This window comes from Aythya ferina (assembly GCF_964211825.1).
Source record: "Aythya ferina genome assembly, chromosome: 2".
NCBI classification, from domain to species: Eukaryota; Metazoa; Chordata; class Aves; order Anseriformes; family Anatidae; genus Aythya; species Aythya ferina.
This window is the reverse complement of record NC_140297.1, coordinates 40,779,653-40,798,640: the sequence shown is the minus strand read 5'-3', so window position 1 is coordinate 40,798,640 and position 18,988 is coordinate 40,779,653. Positions and strand designations below refer to the sequence as shown.

Here is an 18,988-nt window from a genome sequence, read left to right as displayed (position 1 = left end):
CCTGGTAATTCTGCTTAAGTCCCTTGGTGTTGACTCTCATGCCACTGCCCTTGACTGAGCTGCCAGAAGAGAACCTCGTGAATAAGCTGGGCTAGTGGGGATGCACTTCTGCAGACCCAACTTTCAAGGGAAATTTTCCAATACACACGTGAGAGGATGTTGAACGGTAGATAAGCAGTTTTATTTTAATATACTCTTGGAGGTCTAATATTCTGTCATATAATAGTTTTTGTACAATATCAATTAATTTCAATTTCCAGAAGATTATTAAGATCTTTTCAATATAGTGGTCCAACTGTAAACTGCGCAAAACTGCTTTCAGAAGAAGATATAACATATTTGCTCTCTATAAAAAATACAAATATATATGTGTATATATACTTAGCTTTTTTTATATTTCTTTTAGAATATTTATAAATATATATATATATATATAAATATGTATACCTGTGTATAAAGGCTTAGTTCTAAAGCTCAGCTCTGAACAAGGAAACCAACTGGTCTGAGAAGCCACACAGCCTGTGCAAACAAGTCTAAGACACCAGATTTTTGTTGTAAGGCTTTTGGTAGGAGCTCACAGTTACTCAAAAGTCTACACACTGCAGCACTTCCTACAAGAAGTGGTTTCACCAGTTTTGCAACCTTAACGAAAAATCATTCCTTTACAGAGAAAAAAGATCCTATTTCTTAAAAATGTGACATGCTTCATCTGTGTTTTAGCTACTTTTAAGAATCAACGAAATGAGAAGATTTTTTTCTTAGGAACAACAGTCTCTGTCCCCTAGCTGCTTGTGAGATACCTTATGCTGCTGTGCTTCAGCTTCCCTAAGCAGCAACCCTGCCGCCCTATGGAGCCAGCATATCCTGTTGTGAAAGTATAACACACCCATGACCTGGGAGACAGAATAATTCTCCTGGATGTTTGCAGAGCCTGCTGAATTGTAAAAAATGTCGTAGTTCTGGAAAACACACCGTATTATGAGCACAGAAGGAATTTATATTTCTTTTCAGATTACATGCTTCATATTGGCAGGATGGTAAAAGAGGACTATTTATAACACACAGTAGTTGCAAAAAGTTATATCTCATTTATAAGGAATGAAAAAAAGAAAGGTAATATGATAGTTAGAAGGTAATATGGTAAACTAGCTTTATATATTTTGATGTTGATACTCAAATAATTTATGAATAGAACTGGAGCTCTGGTTTAAATTTTGAATTTGGGGTGCAATACTGTGCCTGTCCTCCCTGTTATTTGCTTCCCTTCATTCCACTTGCTCACAGGGGAAATTTCTAATGGGCTACAGCCATAGGTTAGGCAGCCAGAATTTCACTTTGCAATAAGGATCAGCAGTTCTCCCTTTTCTCCTTTCACCAAAAGACATTCTCATAAAGTGCCTTTCCAGTGGAAGAGGAACGAGCAGGCTTTTTCCTTCTGACCTTTGTTAAGTAACTTGGCGTGCTTTTCCTTTGTTTGTTTGTTTGTTTTTGCAGTTCTCATTTCCAAAACATTTCCCGTGGACGGTCCAAGTGCACTTCAAAAGTGAAAGCTGAGTATGTCTGCACAGCGTCTCCCTGTACGGCTGCCTGAGATGAAGTACACAAAGTAACTGATCCATGACTCTTAAACTAGTTGGGTCCATCCACAGATGTGCCCAGGTGCACACTGTTAATCCTCTTTGAAGCTCCAAAACGTAACTAGTTTGAAGGTTTGGGTTTTTTTGTTTTGGATCCCAGACCTCTTTCTTGGTGGAGTTCTGATCTTGGCACAGACAAGGTGGGTCTGAAGCCAAGTGAAGAAGTCAGGTCAGCCGGTCAGGGGCAGGATCAGGGTGAAGAAATCAGGTGCAGGCACAGCTGCAGCATAGCCCAGGCAGGTACCAAGGGCTGGGGCATAAATGCAGCTCTGGAGCAGCCTGATCCCAGATCAGGCAGCTGCACCATACCACAGTCAGCCTTCAGAACAGGCTGCCAAACCTCCAGGAAGGATGAAGAGGTTGACACTGAGGTTGATCACAGACATCAGGGTCTGTACATCCTTCCTTAGCTTTATTCTGATTGCAGCTCCAGCTGAGGAAAGAAGAACAGAAGGTATTTCTCTGTCTGCAGCAGAAAAAAATGGTAATTAACACACACTCTGATCTCATCTGAATGTGTTTTTAACATGGATGTTCAAGATTTTTTTTATTTTTTTTTTAATAGCCTACTTTTAACTTGGACCTCCCTGAATATCCTCACAGGGGTATTGTTACTGTAATAGAACATACTCCTACATGATCCTACTTGGTTAGCCTTAAAAATACTTTAAAAACAGAAAGGAAGAACAGAGTCTTTGTATAGGAATGCTAAAATCTATCTTCATTTATGGGAAACTGTCGATGAATTGCCATGGAAACATTTACTAATTGTCCATGTAGCCCATAAAAATAGTAACAGAAAAGGTAGATCTGTCAAGAAATGACACTTCATGAGAGGTGAACTGACCCAGAAGAAGAATTCTGAACAGAGACAATGTGGTATACAAAGAACTTTCCTTTTCCAGAGTATCTCTTTGCAAACTGAAATCACCTTAGTATCTGCCCAGATGAGACCCTGTTCCTCTTGAGGAAGTGTGGTATCACTGTGATCCTTGATGCCTCTTTACAGTCTGTCCTTCAAAACACAGTGGTTAGAAGAGGTTGGACTGTGACTTTGATCAAGTCAGGACACCCATCCATTCCCTATCCTAGGTTCAAAGATGTCATTAGTCAAATTTCTCCTTTTTTTTTTTTTTTTTTTTTTTTTTTTTTTCTTTCAAATTCTTTTTGACTATATGTAGAAATGCTGCTTTTCACTCCTAGGTATATCTACTCTAGGCTAGGTGTGATGCAAACCAAGTCGTAGCTCTTTCCCTGTGGAATCTGCGAAGTAACTTAAAGCCTCACAGCAAATCAGCATAATAAGCAGGAGATGCAGGACAAAAAATTGCACTCGGGTAAAACTAGGTTAGTCAGAAGTACATCCTCAGAGGTTCCACTGGTTGTGTTTCTTTGTTGTTGTTGTTGTTTTGTTTGTTTGTTTTTGTATATTTTGTTTCATTCTTAAGATATTTTTAAAAATTAATGCCAGAATCTTGTTATTAGCCATTAATACTCCATTGGCCAACCTAGAAGGAATTTGGGCTCCTAAAGAAAAAAAAAAAAAAAAAAAAAAAAAACTCTTCAGGTCTCTCTTTAGGTTCTTGATGTTAATTGCCATGTAGCGAAGGACTCTGTCTGTTCTAGGAAGTATTTCTGTAGCTGTTTAAGTCTAAAAATACATTGTGAAATGACAGCGCCAATTCTGCTCATGGCTAGTTCATACTGTCAGCTAGCAGTTGAGCAGTTATTGACCTAATGTGGTTGTGTAGTACTGGATCTAAACAATTCTTCACTCATCTCTTTCATCATTTAATATGGGCAGAGAATAGAACCAAATAAAAGGAAGGAAGTTGGCTTTTTTCTTTTTTCTTTTTTTTAATTCCTATTACTAAGGAATCTGTTTCCTACCTGGTCCCTGTGTGAATGACCAAGTAATGTCTTCTCTGAAATGAAATCCTCAACCATTGCTGAAACAGTGGAGCTTAGAAGGAGTTTGTACTCCTTCTACTTTCCACCTCACTGTTTCTGCAGAGAATTATAAGGAGAAATATGGATATACTTTAGTTAAAATGAGGCAGTGCCTGGAAGTGTGCCATATGGGCACTCTGAACATGCATGCCAGCCTATTTCAATGGAAGAAATCTTGAGTAAAATTGCCATTTCAACCACTGTATGTCTAATACTGATATTAAACCAGTAATTCCCCCTGACAGAATGATAACAGTGGCATTTTTCAGTTCATTTTGGACTGGAAACAAGCAATGAAGCTGCTCATGCTTTAAATGTTCCTTTTAGAAACATCAAATGTCTTTATTCTCTGAAATCCATGTCTGAAAACCTGAGCAGCCATGAAATCCTGTAGATGCACAAACTGAAGAACACTTAGGGCTTAGTCATGTAATACCTCTTTTTGCAGATCTCATCCAGGGATCACATGAAGGATTAACTAGGAGGGTGAGAGGAAGAGCTACAAGACTGGAGACAGAAGGAATGGCCACAGCAGAGCTATGCAGCTGGAAGAAAGTGAGGGCCCTGTGCCAGAGGAAACCAGAGGAGCTGGATGAAGACAGGAGCTGTCCAAGCAGACTGCTTTTTCTTCACTAGGTGGGAATGACTGCAACATTGAGGGCTTTTCTCTCTAAAAAAATTCAGCTCTTAAAACAATTTTCTTAGAGCAACAATACCAGGATAATCCGTGAAGTGATCTTCACTAAATTTGACTGTCCCTTTATTTCTTCTGTGGATGCACATTTTTGTATGGTAAGCTGGCTGAAGCAAAGCACATGGAAGAAACTTTGGTCCTGATGAAATTTTACTAGATACTCATCTTGATGGATTGTTACACAATAGTCACTGCTGGTTTAAAACAAGTTAAGACCTAGCTCCAGTACACATTGTGCAGCAGCCACAGCAGTGGCTGGTCAGCAAATGACCTAGCAAGCTAAAATGCATCCTTCTCCATGTAAGCTTTGCCCTTTTTTTTTTTTTTTTTTTTTTTTTTTTTTTGCTAGTGTATAGAGAGGGTATTATTCTTGTTCAGTTTCTGTCATGCATCATTTTTCTACTAGTCTGTTATTGTAACTTGTAGTGTCTATCAGCATAGTCTAAAAGCAGTCGTTAGAGGAAGATTGAATGACAAAAACATGCTAATATGAACAACAGAGAAGCAAAAATAAAAATAAAAAAATCACTGAAGCATTTGTCAGCCTCTATCTTTATTTGTTTTGTTGTATCTTGAAGCAATGTGTTATATCAAGGCAAGTAATTACTATCAACACAGCTTTATATCCAGGTGCATGCACAGATAAATTATGGGTGAAATGAGACTAAATACTCTGCTTGATGATTAACATTGAATACAGTTGCAATGAACAAGGCGATGCTAAAGCTGTATGAAAGCCCATCAAAAAAAACTCAGTGGAAAACCATTAAATGTTTTGGGTTTTCTATTGATTCATTATCAGAAAGGTTTAAACACCTAGACTGTTAGGCTCAATAACAGCATGCTGAAATTTTATTTTGGTAGTGACATAGGTCTTAAATGGCCACTCGGATAAGATGTTGAGTGTCTGAAAAGGTGAACTGAAAGGCTGTTCTGCATGACCATAATGACCATATGCAAAAATAATTCCAACGAGAAACCTAAAATTCAAGCATTGCTTTAAAAGGCAAAGGAGTGTAAGAAATGAGTCAAGCTGAATACCTTGGCAGTAATATGCAAGCCAGTGGGGATATCTGGAAGGAAATAATGTCACAAATTGGCAAAGCAGCAACTGCATTTATCTGCTTAAATAAGATTCAGTCCCTGAAAATCTACAACTTAAAGAACAAACTGAATATTCAGTTCATGCTATTTTCAACTTAACAGATGGATGTGAGAGCTGGAAATCTACCAAAAGTATAGACAGTCATTTAAGAAGTCTGATAAAACACTCTGAAAAAAACTTAAGACTCAGAAAAATAATAGTTTTTTTTAAATAAATGAATATATAATCTTTTTTTTTTTTTTCCCCCAGAATTTAACAATATCTTTGTGCCATATATCAACCAGAAAAGAAGATGGCTGTATCTGGGATATATGCAAGTAACTGGAAGGAAGAAACTCCAGTGTTAAAAGTATATTCAGAAGCAGAAGTGCACAGAAAAAGGGTGAAAAAAAAAAGGGCATCCTCTGCTGAACACTGGTACTGCTTATGGGACTTGGTATCGTGGAGAGGATGATGATAGCTGCTCCAAGAGATCAGAGGGCGAGGGGCTGCCCCGTGCCTGCCTGAGCCGCAGGTCCGTGACCAAGGACAGCTCCCGCTCAGCCATGGGACACTTCTCTCTGGGATTCTCTGTTCCTGCTCGGAAGTCTGCTTTGGAACCAGCAGCTGTGACTTCGGAAAGTAAGTACCCCTATTTTACATAGACTTTTGTGTAATTAAAGTCATCAATACTGAGGGCATTTGAGAGTTCTTTGGAGTCTGTGCAACATGGCAAAGTAAGCACTACAGCACACTTCACGTGATTGCACTGAGTAGCTCAAAGTTTGAGTTGATTTACCCCACTCATTTCTAAGGACAAAATCTGAGAATGTCTTTTTTTTTTTTTTTTTTTTTTCCTGAGAAAATACAGAAAGGTATTTCTGCTCTTTTTTATTTGTATACTTCCAAATAAATCATTTGTGACATAACAGAAAATACTGCAACAGTCTATGAGGAAGCATGAGCAGCAAAGTCTCAGACCCTCCTCCAGACATTGTTTTTCATTACACTGGGCCCTTTCTATGCTAAAATACTTGCCAGTTCCAGCCAGTTGTGTCTTCCTCTATAGTTCATTGGAGTAGAAGGTATAAAACCAAACGTAGACTAGAGGTGTTTACTTGCTGCTGAATGGAACTAAAGGGATCCCACAAAACCCCAAATCTTTAAGATGTATCTCAAGAAAGGTCTTGAAGACACCATGTTCTCTTGTCTCCTGATGGTCACCATCCTTGCTCTTGCTCCCGGTTACATCGCTCTCTTTGAGCAGTCAGCTGGCTTCCCTTGCCGTCCTTCACTAAGCTGAAGTTTGTCCTTACTCCCCTTCACCTTGCTCTTTTGTCATTGATTGTTTTTATTTAAGCACCATCCTTCCCCTCATCTTTTGTCCTGTAACAGTGCAGCCTCATCAGCTCTTTTGCTGGCTTATTGCAATCCTGATTTATGGACCTTCTTCTGTACAGAGCAACTAGCCACATTGGATGTGAATGATGGTGTAAGAGATAATGATGGTTTGATCACACCTTATATATTTCTACTAAGTGAAAAACTGTACACTTATGTAAAAATTAGTGTATTTAATTCAGCTCATTACCCCTTGCTATTTTAAAGCATGTAATTTTTGCTTTCTCTGGAGCAAGAACAGCCCTTCCTATTGGTTGTGGAAGACACTGAAACCTTTCTAGGCCATTGTTCACTGCAGTGAGTCCCAAATCTGGTATATCCATGAGCATGACTGGGGGAGACCCTCTGCAGCATACTGCCAGGAGTCAGGACCAAAGTATTAGATAACCTTGTTAGAGAAGCTTGTCTGCCTGCCTGCACTATTTCCTGCTCGGGTCAATCCATGTTTGTTGAGTTTTGTTGCCATTTGTTCAGTTACATGATTACATTAATTGCAGTTTAAAATGCATGTTATGTTTTAGCTGGATTACCAAGATGCTGTGTGCTTTTTGTGTAACGGTAATTAAACTGCGTATGCGAGAAGTTAGACTTTCAATATATTTCAGTGCACTGGAGCCAGATGATTATTCTGATAGCTGAAAGGCACAGATGTTTTTCCAGGACTGGAATTCAGTGGCAGCAGCTTTTACCACGTAAACATGATGCTGAAAACACTGAGGCGCAGCGAGTCCATGCAGCCCCCTCGTGCTGCATTTTCAGAGCAGAAGTGTTGTAAGGGAACAGCGTTCACGAAGTTTAATCGCTAATGGGATGGTATTGTCATCGTTTTACCACCTTTGAACCGCACTTCAGTCTCAGCTGTGGTATTATTAGCCCGTCTAGTCAAATTAATTGCATCCCCTCGTAGGAGTCATGTAGGCACTTAGCTTATTTATATATTTCCAGTGATTTCCAGTGCAGGCAGCTCTGTGATAGCTAAACTATGCTTTGTCCTCCTCTCTCTTTTTTTTTTTTTTTTTTTTTTGCTTTCGTTTTATTTATTTATTTATTTTTTATTATTGGATGTCAAAAATACCGGTGAGGGAGTTGCAAAGAGAAAAAAAAAAAAATGTAATTTCCAGAGGTAATTAAAGGCTGTAAACCAAACGAGCGTGGATTTTGGGTGCCCAGTAGCTGAGCCTCTCCACCCGGCTACCGCTGTCCCTCGGAGCGCCGCCTGGGCGCTGCTTCCCCAGCCTCAGCCCTCCGGCGTGCGCCGGGCCGTCCCTAGCGCAATTAATTAATTAACTGCGGGGCGGCCGGGTCCCTCCGCGTCCCTCCCGTCTGCGGGGACACGGGGCCCCGCGGCGCCAGCCCCGCTGCCATGGCAGCAGCCAGCGGGCGCCCGGCCCGGCCCGGCTCGGCTCGGCTCGGCCCGTCCCGGCCGCCTCCCTCCCTCCCTCCCTCCCTCCCTCCCTCCCTCCCTCTGTCCGTCCCTCCCCGTCTCCCTCCCTCCCTTCTCCCTCCCTCCCGCGTCCTCCCGCGCCGCCTCCCCGCGGGGTCAGCCGGGGACGGCGCCCGCCTCCCGCCGCAGGAAGCGCCGCAGCCGCCCCGGCGCCTCCCGCTCGGCGCTCGCCGGTGGCAGGCAGGTGAGCCGGGCCCCGCGGCGAGGCGGGGGAGCTCGGGGGATGCACCCCGGGGCGGCGGGGGGTGGGCTCCGGCTGAGGGCGGCGGGGGGCGGGGAGCCCCGCGGGGACGGGGTCGGGCTCGGGGGGTTCCCTCGGCCGGGCTCCGACGGCGCCGGGCAGCCCCCGGCACTGCCGGCAGCGCCGTGCTGCGGGCGCGGTGGGATGGGGGATGCCGCCGGTGCCCTCCCGGCGCCCCGATGGGTGCCCCCCGGACCCATCTTGCTCCCCCCGGCCCTATCGTGCTCCCCCCGGGTGGCAGGTGGCAGGCAGGAGCTGTGAGGGTGCCGCTGTTCGCTCCCGGTGCTTGCGGCTATACGGAGGGTGTTTAAACCCCGTGGTTTAAACGCAGCCTCCCAAAAGCAACCCGGTGCCCCGCAGAAGCGATGTGCCGGCCCTCGGGGAGCGATGCAGGAGGCAGGGATGCGGAGTAACTCAGCCCGAGTGCCAGGGCAACAGGTGGCGGAGCGGAGGAGAGGCTGCTCGTCTGGCATCCTCCTCCACCGGGGCACAGCCTCCCCGCTCGCTCCGACAGCGACAGCGGCGAAGTGCATGAGGCAGGATCCGCTCTTGCTATGTCTTCGATAAGGAACCAAGAGGCTCGTTTATTTTTAGGAGACTGGGAAGGCAGCTCTGGGCAAAAAAAAAAAAAAAAAGAAGTGTGTCGCGCTTGTGCCTCAACCCTGTGACCAGAGGAGCGGTGCTTGATGAGAGAATGGGGTCTTTTGGGGGTCTGATGCCGCTGTGCGTTCAGGGGTGACTTGTCAGGAAGGAAGCTCTGCTGAGCTGGGCGGCGTGCTTGGCTGGTGCGCAGGGTTGTCGGGAGGTGCGGAAGAGACAAGAGCAGAGAGAGCCTCAATTAAAGCAAAGCACTGCAGACATAACCTGTAGGATAGCTACATCAGCGCTCTTTCACACGTTAGAGACAAATTTTCCCCCAGAAACTAAGTATGCTGTAAAGGAAATACTGCGTGGGGTCTGAGAGACTAAACAAGTAGCGAAAGAAAGCAGAAAGATAACGTCATTAAAAGCCAGAAGGTCTATGTTGAGAAGCAGGATTTCCAAAAGGAGTAAGGCTTGGTTAACAATTCCAAGCAGAACAGCTTGTTGGTCTGGAAAAGTTTAAGGTCTTGGTCTTTTTCATTGCATCAATAAACATAAAATGAAAATATACAGCTCCTAGTATAAACTCATACTGAGCACTTGACATAAAACTTGAGCAGGACAAATGAAAAGGCATTGTTAGTAATAAAGTCTTGGGAAATGGTATCAGGATATATGAGGGAAATGAAGAAAGACATATTGTCTCGGATTTAAAAAGGAAATCTTTTAAAAATGAGGCCTAGTGGAAGGAAAGAATGGGAACCTGCTCATGCAACAATGCTTTGTTTTTATGGAAAAAGCTGAAATGGAAAACTTTTAAGGAAAAAAAAGGTTGGGGAAAAAAGTGAAATCCAATGAAATGTCTTTGATGATAGTGGAAACCTTTCAGTAAAAATAAGTGCTCCAGATAAGGTAAAAATTTTTAGGTTATATTTGAGTTAGTTGACTGGAGTTAGAAGAGTCAAACACAAAAAAAAAGGCAGGTTAGGAGGAGAAGAGAGAAATTTATTTTCATCACATGAATCATCCAGATCTGGAGATCAACCAGAGCACCACCCCAGAAGAGAGGCAGCTCGTAGGAAAGTCATGGAAAAGAATGGCCAAAAAGGAGTGGGAAGCAGAGCATCTGTAGGTAGCTCAACTGTGTCCGATCTTCCTGGAGACTTCTGTCTGGGAGGGAGGGTTGCAGAATTTCTGTCCTAGGGACCCGTGGGATAGTTTTGCTGTGTGGACACTAGATAAGACCCTGGGATCTTACTGTTTTATTTTTTGGGGCAAAGATGCACTGGAGAAACTTGAGAAATTGTTGAATGCTCTTAGGGATGATTTTCCAGGAAAGTGAAAAAGATGAAGCAGGAAAAAATAGCTGATACAGAATGGTGTATGTGGCTGCCCCCGTTGACGGATGTCAGAGGGAAAGCCAAAAAGTTAACGAGGAAAAATTGAAACTCCCTCACGAGGCACTGAAAACCAGGAGTACTCGTAGGAAATAAAGATTTTGTGTACAGCTGAAAGAAAGAGAAAGGGATTCAGAGGCAATTTACTGGAAGGTATCAGCAACTGTGGAAGAGAAAGAGCAACTGTGATAGGGGCTGGTGTTCAGAAGCTCACGTACAACAACACGGACTATTCTCTATGTTACAGAGCATTGCCCAAAGCCCAGGGCACCCTAGAGCCCTTATCAACCTGGGCCTTCCACGCCACAGAAAAATGAGATTTTCATTTAAAAGAAGGGGGGAGGCAATTACTGCCTCTGATTTCTTCATGCACACAAAGCAGATGTGGAACTTTATAATGTGTTTTTTTGCCATAAAAAAGAAAAAAAAAAAAAAAAAAAAGGAAAATTTGAGGAAAGCTTTAACAGAAAGACAAAAGCAGTGAAGCATTGCAGTTATGCATAGACAGTTAAAGAAAAGACATAAATAAAATGAGAAAAACAAGATGTCTGTAGTAAACTTCCTAAGCCCTCCAAGTCAACAAAGCAATTCAGCAATATTTGCAATCAGTCGTAAATAATGGCAGTCATTCATAACAAGAGGTATTCTTACATAAGGATACATCCTTACGTAGACCTTACATTTAGGCCTGACCTTGGTTTTCTGAATATATAGCAGTCTGGTTTTGGTGCTACAAAGTTCATAATACTTCCATTACAATTCCTCAATTTGCATTTCAAAAAAAGTGCTCTGCAACTGAAAACACTAATTACATCATTTCTAATCAGTTAATCTTCTGTACTTAGCAGTTTAGTAAAATGTCAGGGAGAATACATGAAACCTATGGAACCTGAGGAAGCTACGAAACTCAAGCTGGAAGAGGGCTGGAAATGCACCAGCTCTTCCAAACATTTTGTGATTTTTACATTAATGGATTAGTGAGCAAATAATGGGAGGAAGAAAGAGAATCCACACAAAGCTTTCAGCATATTAGCTAAAATATTGCAATTGTGTAGTGGCTATAATTTAAATGAGATATTGAGGAATGTAAAATTTAGTGCCTTATATAAAGGGAATTATGGATTTTGTTATCTTTCTTTAGTGAATTAACATTTTAGCTGTACTTAATAAATGTTAAGAGGTTCAGTCTAGCCATTTTTGGAAAATGACAGAATACAGAAGCCATGTGGCTATTTCAGACAGATGTTTTCCTTTAGGTTTCTAGAGATGGGCACAAGAGAAACCCTTGCCTTTCTTCTGTATGGCTAGGTCCTGGTGCTTACCTTTGATCCAACTCATGGTAAAGTAAAACTTCGGGAAGTTTACCTGTCCTCCTGATAAAAGGTAAGGAGATCTTTGTTGAGAAGTTTGACTTCTGAATGACTGTTTCCAGCATGAGTTCAAGGAATATAATACTTTGTGTGGAGATGAAATGATGAGATCCAATTTGTAATCTAGCCGGCTGAAGACCAAATGGCAGAGAAAACTGAGTAACTAAAATTGATAGGAAGAAACTTAGGTCTGTGCCAACTTTGTAATTAAACAGGGTTTGGAGTGGAAAAAGTTTGAAGTAACCTTCTTAATTTTGTTAGTACATTGGCAGGTTAATAATCTTTTAATTAAAAAAGTTAATAAAAAATAAAAAGGAACTGTAAATAAGTAAACAAATAATGATGTAAATAAGTAAATAGATAATGAACTAACTAACTAACTAAGCTTAGTAAAGTGGGGCCTTTGTGATATGAAACTACAGAACAAGTGCACATCTAGAATGGAAAACGTAAAAGTTTTTACTATACGGGTGCATATTTTGTTCTCCTTTGATCTGGCCAGGGTATATGCATTTTGGTTCCTCTACCATGCTAGTGTTTTAATTTTTAATTATTGGTTTTCACAATAAGGATGCATGAATTATTTGCTGTTTTGAGATACAATAGGAGATATATTTAGGATCTGAAATCTGTCACATCCTCTGGGATTTAGCTGAATGATTTCATTAGATTTAGAGTTAGTGCAGTAAGTCTAGAAATGGGCAGATGCTAAACATAATGCAGAATTTTAATTATTGTTTACAGTTAATTAAAATGCTATTTTTGTTTGGTTTGCCTCCCTCTGGCATCTTCAAGTCCTAATTAATTCTTACCTGTGGGTGGTGGGATTAGGATTGGCAACAACACGCACCTCAAACAGCCCACCAGCACCTATGGCTGTACATGCAGTAGTCCTGCAGAAGCAGAGATCAAATTCTTGAGAAGTTAGGTAAAGGTGGCTATTGTTGTTGTTGCCAAGATTATTTTTATCGTATTGTCAACATATGTGTTAATGTACAAACATGCAGGTAAGGTATAGAACTCATGAAATTTATAAAAGGTAAAGACTTTGTATACATGAGAAATTAGAGTGCTGAAGACAAGATGTATAGAAAATGTTAAAGGGGAGCCAATGTTCGCTTGACATATAAAGGAACAGCTTGGCACTGTTCCTTCTGGTGAACTACTCAGTGACATTTATGACACTGATAAAGAAAATCTGTGAGCAAATATGATTATCTGATGTGGTTCAAGGAGCGGCTCTTTGGCACTTTTCTATGGAGGTGGTATTTTCAGGTGCATACCCAGATCGTGATTGAGGGTTCCCTTCCCTTCCCTTCCCTTCCCTTCCCTTCCCTTCCCTTCCCTTCCCTTCCCTTCCCTTCCCTTCCCTTCCCTTCCCTTCCCTTCCCTTCCCTTCCCTTCCCTTCCCTTCCCTTCCCTTCCCTTCCCTTCCCTTCCCTTCCCTTCCCTTCCCTTCCCTTCCCTTCCCTTCCCTTCCCTTCCCTTCCCTTCCCTTCCCTTCCCTTCCCTTCCCTTCCCTTCCCTTCCCTTCCCTTCCCTTCCCTTCCCTTCCCTTCCCTTCCCTTTCCTTTCCATCGGAATACTATAAGTTTGGTTTTGTTTTGGCTTAGAAGTGCTTCTGTAATTGGTTTCTAGAGCTTTCTTGATTTGACCTAATTGGACATTTTGGAAGGTCGCCAATGTACAGACTAGGATTTTGCCAGTTTTCCATCAATGATTAATAAAGCTCATTTGAAGGATCAATTAGAGTTCCAAAAAGAAGATTTTGAACTGGAATTGTTATAAAACCAATGAGTGCTATTTTATTAATGGGCATTCTCAATGTTGAAGGATGAAATACGGCACTGCAATGAACTGCAAATGTACATTTCTTTCCAGAGAATCCCCTTCCTTCAGGTGATTATTACATTGTACCAGGAATTCTATGGATTGAGAATCAGTTTCATTTTGCTTCATAATTACATTTTTGGCAAAATTCAAATTATTGTTTTTTTAAAAAAAATCATTAGACCATTATAAAGTAGTTTTGGCAGGAAAGATTTCTTCAAAGGTTTATTTGCTCTTTATGGTGCTAAAAGTGTAAGCGCTGGCTTTCTGAAGGACTAGTGAACTTAAAGAAATGATATGTTTGGAGGGAGGAAAATCAGGCAGTGCATACAGTCATCAGTTTCTAATCATCCTCAACTCCTCCCTGAGCTCTCATTTTTATAAAGATAATTAAAAAGCAAAGTGCAAGTTGTTCAGCCAGTTTTGGCACATCTCTAATTTGTTCATTTCCCCAGTACACGGGTATAGGTTTGATGGAAAGTTTTTTGTTTGTTTGTTTGTTTGTTTGTTTCTGAAGAGAGGGCTGACACTAGTGGATAAGTTAACAAGCAGGAGGTTCCCACATGTTGGAATTAGCTACTTATCTGTCTCATCCATTGCTTGTTTGTTCACGTTTTGCTCATTCAGATGTATCCTAAAGAAAAGAGATTTCCAGCTATTAGGGTGGCTCCCATTTCTAATTTGTTCCAGGAGTTCATAGCCGTGGGTCTGAGCACACCAAGCAGGATCTGTAGGTGTTTACATATTACTTGTCATTTGGATCATAATTAGCTTTTTAATTTTAATGTTACTGGGTTTTGGCTGACCAGGTAACTATGAGAAGCATGTCCTCCAATTACATTTATGCTCTTTTCTGCACAGTGAATTTGGAGTGGAAATGATTACATCTGTCATTTTTTCATGCCTCCTTGGTGCCACTGTTCAGCTAGTGGTTTCTACCAATAGATGTGTACACAGAGTGCTGTGTGATGAGTTGCTGTACTTACTCTTCAGGAGTAAAACCTAAGCCTTCACTGAAGTACTTTCCTCTTCAAAGACTGATGCACATTTGGTAACACTGCCACTCTGCTTCAGCAAGCTTGTGCTGTGAAAAGCCAGAGCTTTCACTCAGGTAGGACTCCTCCTTGGCAGGTTCTACAGAGAGATTTTTCAAGCTGTCCTCCAAAGCATCTTTGGGGATTCCTGGCAGATCAGGTGTTCTAGGGGAAGGCACTGCTTCCTTTTTCAGACACTATTAGCATAAGTATCACAACACGAAGCCCATAATCACACTCAGAAGACGCTTTCCTCTTGTAAATCAGGCAAGTCTTGCTTAAATTGGCATTTACTGAAATAGGACTGTTGGAACTGTACCAGTTCTACATATTACACCGAGCAGGTATATATACTGCACTACGTGCTATGCTTGCAGTAAAAAATGGCAAGAGACATTCTAAAATAACAGAATTACAGTACTATACAATTACAGCATTTCTGCTAGCATCATGGTAATATTTCTTTTCCACACCTTTGAAGAGAACTTGGAAACCAAAATGCTTCAATAAAAACTACATGCCTAAATTATTCAAAAAATCCAACTGTGATTTGATTCAGGATGAAAAAGTAAACTGAGCTCGTGCATTCCATGTTTTAGGCCTGCTGAAGTAAAGCTAAGAAAAAGATCATTAAAGCGAGATGTGGAGAATGAAATAGAAAGATGATGGTGCATTGTCTTACATTTTCACTTACTGAAATGAGTAGATGTCCTAATTTTCTCCGGAGAAGAGATACCAGGCTTCTAAGTTCTGTTATGAGTTTAGCAGAAAGGTTGAATCTAGATTTCCAGTTTTTATCACTTTACTCTATGTTTCCTGGCATCTGTATGTTTCTTGCTAAGTGTTCCATAGTAATGCTCAGTTGCAAATAACATTTTGATTTAGAATATGACGAGCTGCTTATTCCATCAGTTAATCCCCCTCACACCTGGTAATTGAGGTCTGTATGGTCTTAGATTAGGAATGAGAGAACTTGCTAAGCTCTTGCTTCTGACAGACCTCCAAAATCAAACCTCTACCCAGCGGGTTTTAGCTTTCCCTCAAAGTAACCCAGTTATAATTATTGTAACTGCAGGAGTCTTTCCAAGCCCTAATCTTTTAACTGAAACCACAGTGGTTTGGGACAAAAGATCTGGTTTCAGTAGGACTTCTGGCCATCTTTACCTTCTTACAGAGCTGCATTCATGCTTGCTTTGAGTTGTCCTGAAGGAGATGTCCCTTATCCACCACTGAAAGGGAACTGTATGGAAAGCTTTGGTGGTATCACATCCATTTCAAACTAGAGACTTTTCTGCAGGTCAGTTAAATGCTGTTTCTTCTCATCTGACAGGATGTCCTCACTGCTGTCCCAATCTCATCCTTTGTCTGTTCCACTCAATATGAAGGGAGAGCTACACATCTGAGCTAATGAGCCTGTCATTAGTCATCTACTTTTTCAAATAAATATTAAAAGTACAGCTTCTGCTTTGTATTTTCATGAAAACCCAACTGGCCCACTGTCATTTTTGTGAGATTTGGAGTCATAAAAATTGTCATCACAGGTGGCAGCACAAGAATGACCTTGATTATTTCTCCAGAAGATAAGAAGGATGAATGGCCATTTTTGTTTATTCAGTAGCCCTTCTAGCCCAGTCACCTTTGGCTGTCGCTGACAAGTAGAAGATGTTCACTGTAAGACTGGAAGAAATAGGATAAGTGTAGAATTTCCTAACTCCTGGCAGTCAGAGGTTATGGGAATTTCCTGAGCCAGAGATTTCACTGGATTGCATCATCATGTTTACTAGCCATTGATAGACTTATTGACCATAAATTGTCTGGTCTGTTTTGAACTTTTTTGAACCTCCACATCATCCTTTGATGACAGTCCAAATAGCCTTTTTTAGTAAAACAGTTTTTGCAATAAAAAATGAGAATATGCACAAAATCCTATTTAGTCTGGAAGCCTGCTTCAGTGTAGGAGGGCTCTGACTGCCTTCCCAAATACTTTGTTGTTGCAGTTTAGAAACAAACATCTTAAAAATTTTTGATAACTTAATCTTGCTGTTTTTCTTTCCCTGCAGATTTTGTTGCCCTTGTTCATTTGGTTTTGTGAACTAAGCATTAATATCCTGCGTGGCACACGCATCCCTGAATAGCTTGAAAAAAATCCCTTGCTGGATTTTTCATGCAAAATCAAAAATGGGTGTTTGTTGAAATGTGTGGTGATGTGAACTGTGTATTGGAGGTTAGATTGTGCCTCTAGGTTTGTTTCTTTCACTTGCTTTCTTCCTTGTTATTTATTTTTCTTTTCTGTTTGCCTGGATTTTCATACGTCTCTTCTCTCCTCACACATCTGCTGTGGTTCCCTTTGAATTCTGATGATAGAATGGAATTGGATGTCTGTGCAAAAACAAAGTATTATTTCATTAGGTTATTTTTAGGTTCCCCAGAAGTTTTGAAACAGACATAGATTACACTGTATGGTAAACTGGAAATTGAAGATGGAAAGAGTTACAGTTAAACAATATATAGCATTAGTGGTTTAATATTGAATTCTTACAGTAAATGGATATTTGCCCTATACAAAGACTATAGGATGTTGGCCAAATACCTTTGGTTACCACTAAAATGTTTCAGCCTTTCATGGCATTTAGAGCAGACTGGCTTCAGTTATCATTAATAATAAATGAAAGTTACTCTGAAGTCATTGTATTCAAGTACTACCTGGTGGCGTTGATGTATGTATAAACACTGGTCATTCGCGGTTTAAAGAAGGACCCACATGGGATGCTTTTTGTTGTGCTGAGTCACTCCTGTTAGTCCAAAATGTGAATTATGATTCCTTCATTTCCACATTCACTGCAAGGTTTTTAAAATGAAACATTTTGGATTTTCTTTGCCAAAAGGTAAGGTTCTCATTTAATCAGAAAACTCCACAGCAATCTTAAATTACTGACACTATGGGCTGCTGTACCATAACTGATCTTGTCTTCAGACTTCATTTTCTCATGCACTGTGGTGCATGATGTTGCAGAGACTTGAGGAAATGAGAGGTCTGGAAAATTGAAAATAGTAGAAAAAAATGTTTTGTAAGACCTTTCTTGAGCAAGTGATTAGGGACTCCTCTGTCCACCAGATAATGGTGGCCGTGTCCTTCAGCTGCTGTCTTGTTCTATTGGTCTGTGCTATCTGCCTGCTGGTGGATAAGTAAATAAGCGGCTGCCCCCCAAAAACCAAACCAACAAACCAAAAAAACAACAAAACAAAACAGTTGAGGTTTTTAAGACTTCCAAGAAGGACAAATCCATTTGTATATGATCAGATTTGCTAGGCAGCCAATCTAAACTCAAAGATCCATAGGGCAAAACAAGCAAATAACTATAAGAAGGAAATCTGTAAGTTGATGGTAGATTTAAGACATCCATTACCATTAGAAAGTCCAGCTGAACTAAAGTTCTCCTCTGCCTGCCCACCCCCAATGTGTTGGTTTGGAAGCCAGGCAAAAAGTACTTATGAGGAAAATAAATAGGTAAAAGTAAATAGAAATGGGTAATAGGTAAAGTTAATAGGAATTAAAAGCTGAAATCCACCAAAGTAACAAGTTCTTTCTTTATGTTAAAATGCAAAAGAAAAAATATAGTTCCACTGAGAAGAGCCTCATGCCTTGAAAGATTTGCAGATACTCTTCCAGCTCACCTCAGAGCATGGTATTTGTCATACATGCTCCTGCTCCAGCTTTTGGTCATTTACAGAGGTCAGCGTTAACTTGGTTTTATGTTGAGGGAAGTTTCTGCCTCTTGTCTTTGGGAACAAACTCATGACCCTTAGGTAACTGATGCACTGGGAGTAAAAATGGCTATGACCATTTTTAGTCACAGCATCACAGGGGTCTTAGGGTCCTGGATCACCTAAATCTGGGGCTCTCTGCTTCACTGGTGTCCTGACCACACAGCTGCACTGCCCTACATCCAACCTCTTCGTTTGTCACTGAAATGCCATCGGGTCCCCTTCCATCGCTTCCCCCACTCCTGCCCTACTGCCTGCGAGGCACTTGCAGTCCATGTGCAGTAACATCCTCTGCCCAGGCAGGTGAGGCCGAGCAAGGAACCAGGAGTAAAGATGTCGTGGTGTTGAGATGCAAAGCCAGTGGGTGGCGGGGCGCTTTGCGACACTGACCTATCCCCTCCTAACCATGTTTTGTCTTCGGCGGGGAGTGGCACTAGAAGGCATTAAAACATTGTGCCTGCCGGGTATCTGCAAGCACTTGCGGTTGCCGTCGGTGGATGGTGGTGTGGAGCGGTTTGTGTGACGGGGACGATGACACAACTTCGGGCTCGTGTTGTCA

The 18,988-nt window shown here is 41.3% G+C and overlaps 1 protein-coding gene and 1 long non-coding RNA gene across 9 annotated transcripts in view; both read left to right on the top strand.

The window, feature by feature from the left end:
- The first annotated feature begins 1,923 nt into the window (after positions 1 to 1,923).
- Positions 1,924 to 6,066, top strand: LOC311433041. The gene is made up of 3 exons (XR_014690515.1): positions 1,924 to 2,121; positions 4,036 to 4,223; positions 5,636 to 6,066. It is a non-coding gene; the product is annotated as an uncharacterized lncRNA (long non-coding RNA).
- A 2,270-nt stretch (positions 6,067 to 8,336) lies between these two features.
- The window catches only part of THRB (thyroid hormone receptor beta), a 166,632-nt gene continuing 155,980 nt past the window's right edge, over positions 8,337 to 18,988 (top strand). For 2 of the 8 annotated variants that reach the window (XM_084511762.1, XM_084511776.1), the window contains exons 1-2: positions 8,345 to 8,394; positions 11,687 to 11,813. The gene's annotated coding sequence lies outside the window, so the exon portion shown is untranslated. Of the gene's footprint in view, positions 8,395 to 11,686; positions 11,814 to 18,988 lie in introns of those variants that run through there. The other 6 variants (XM_084511775.1, XM_084511773.1, XM_084511777.1 and 3 more) reach the window with 6 other exon arrangements.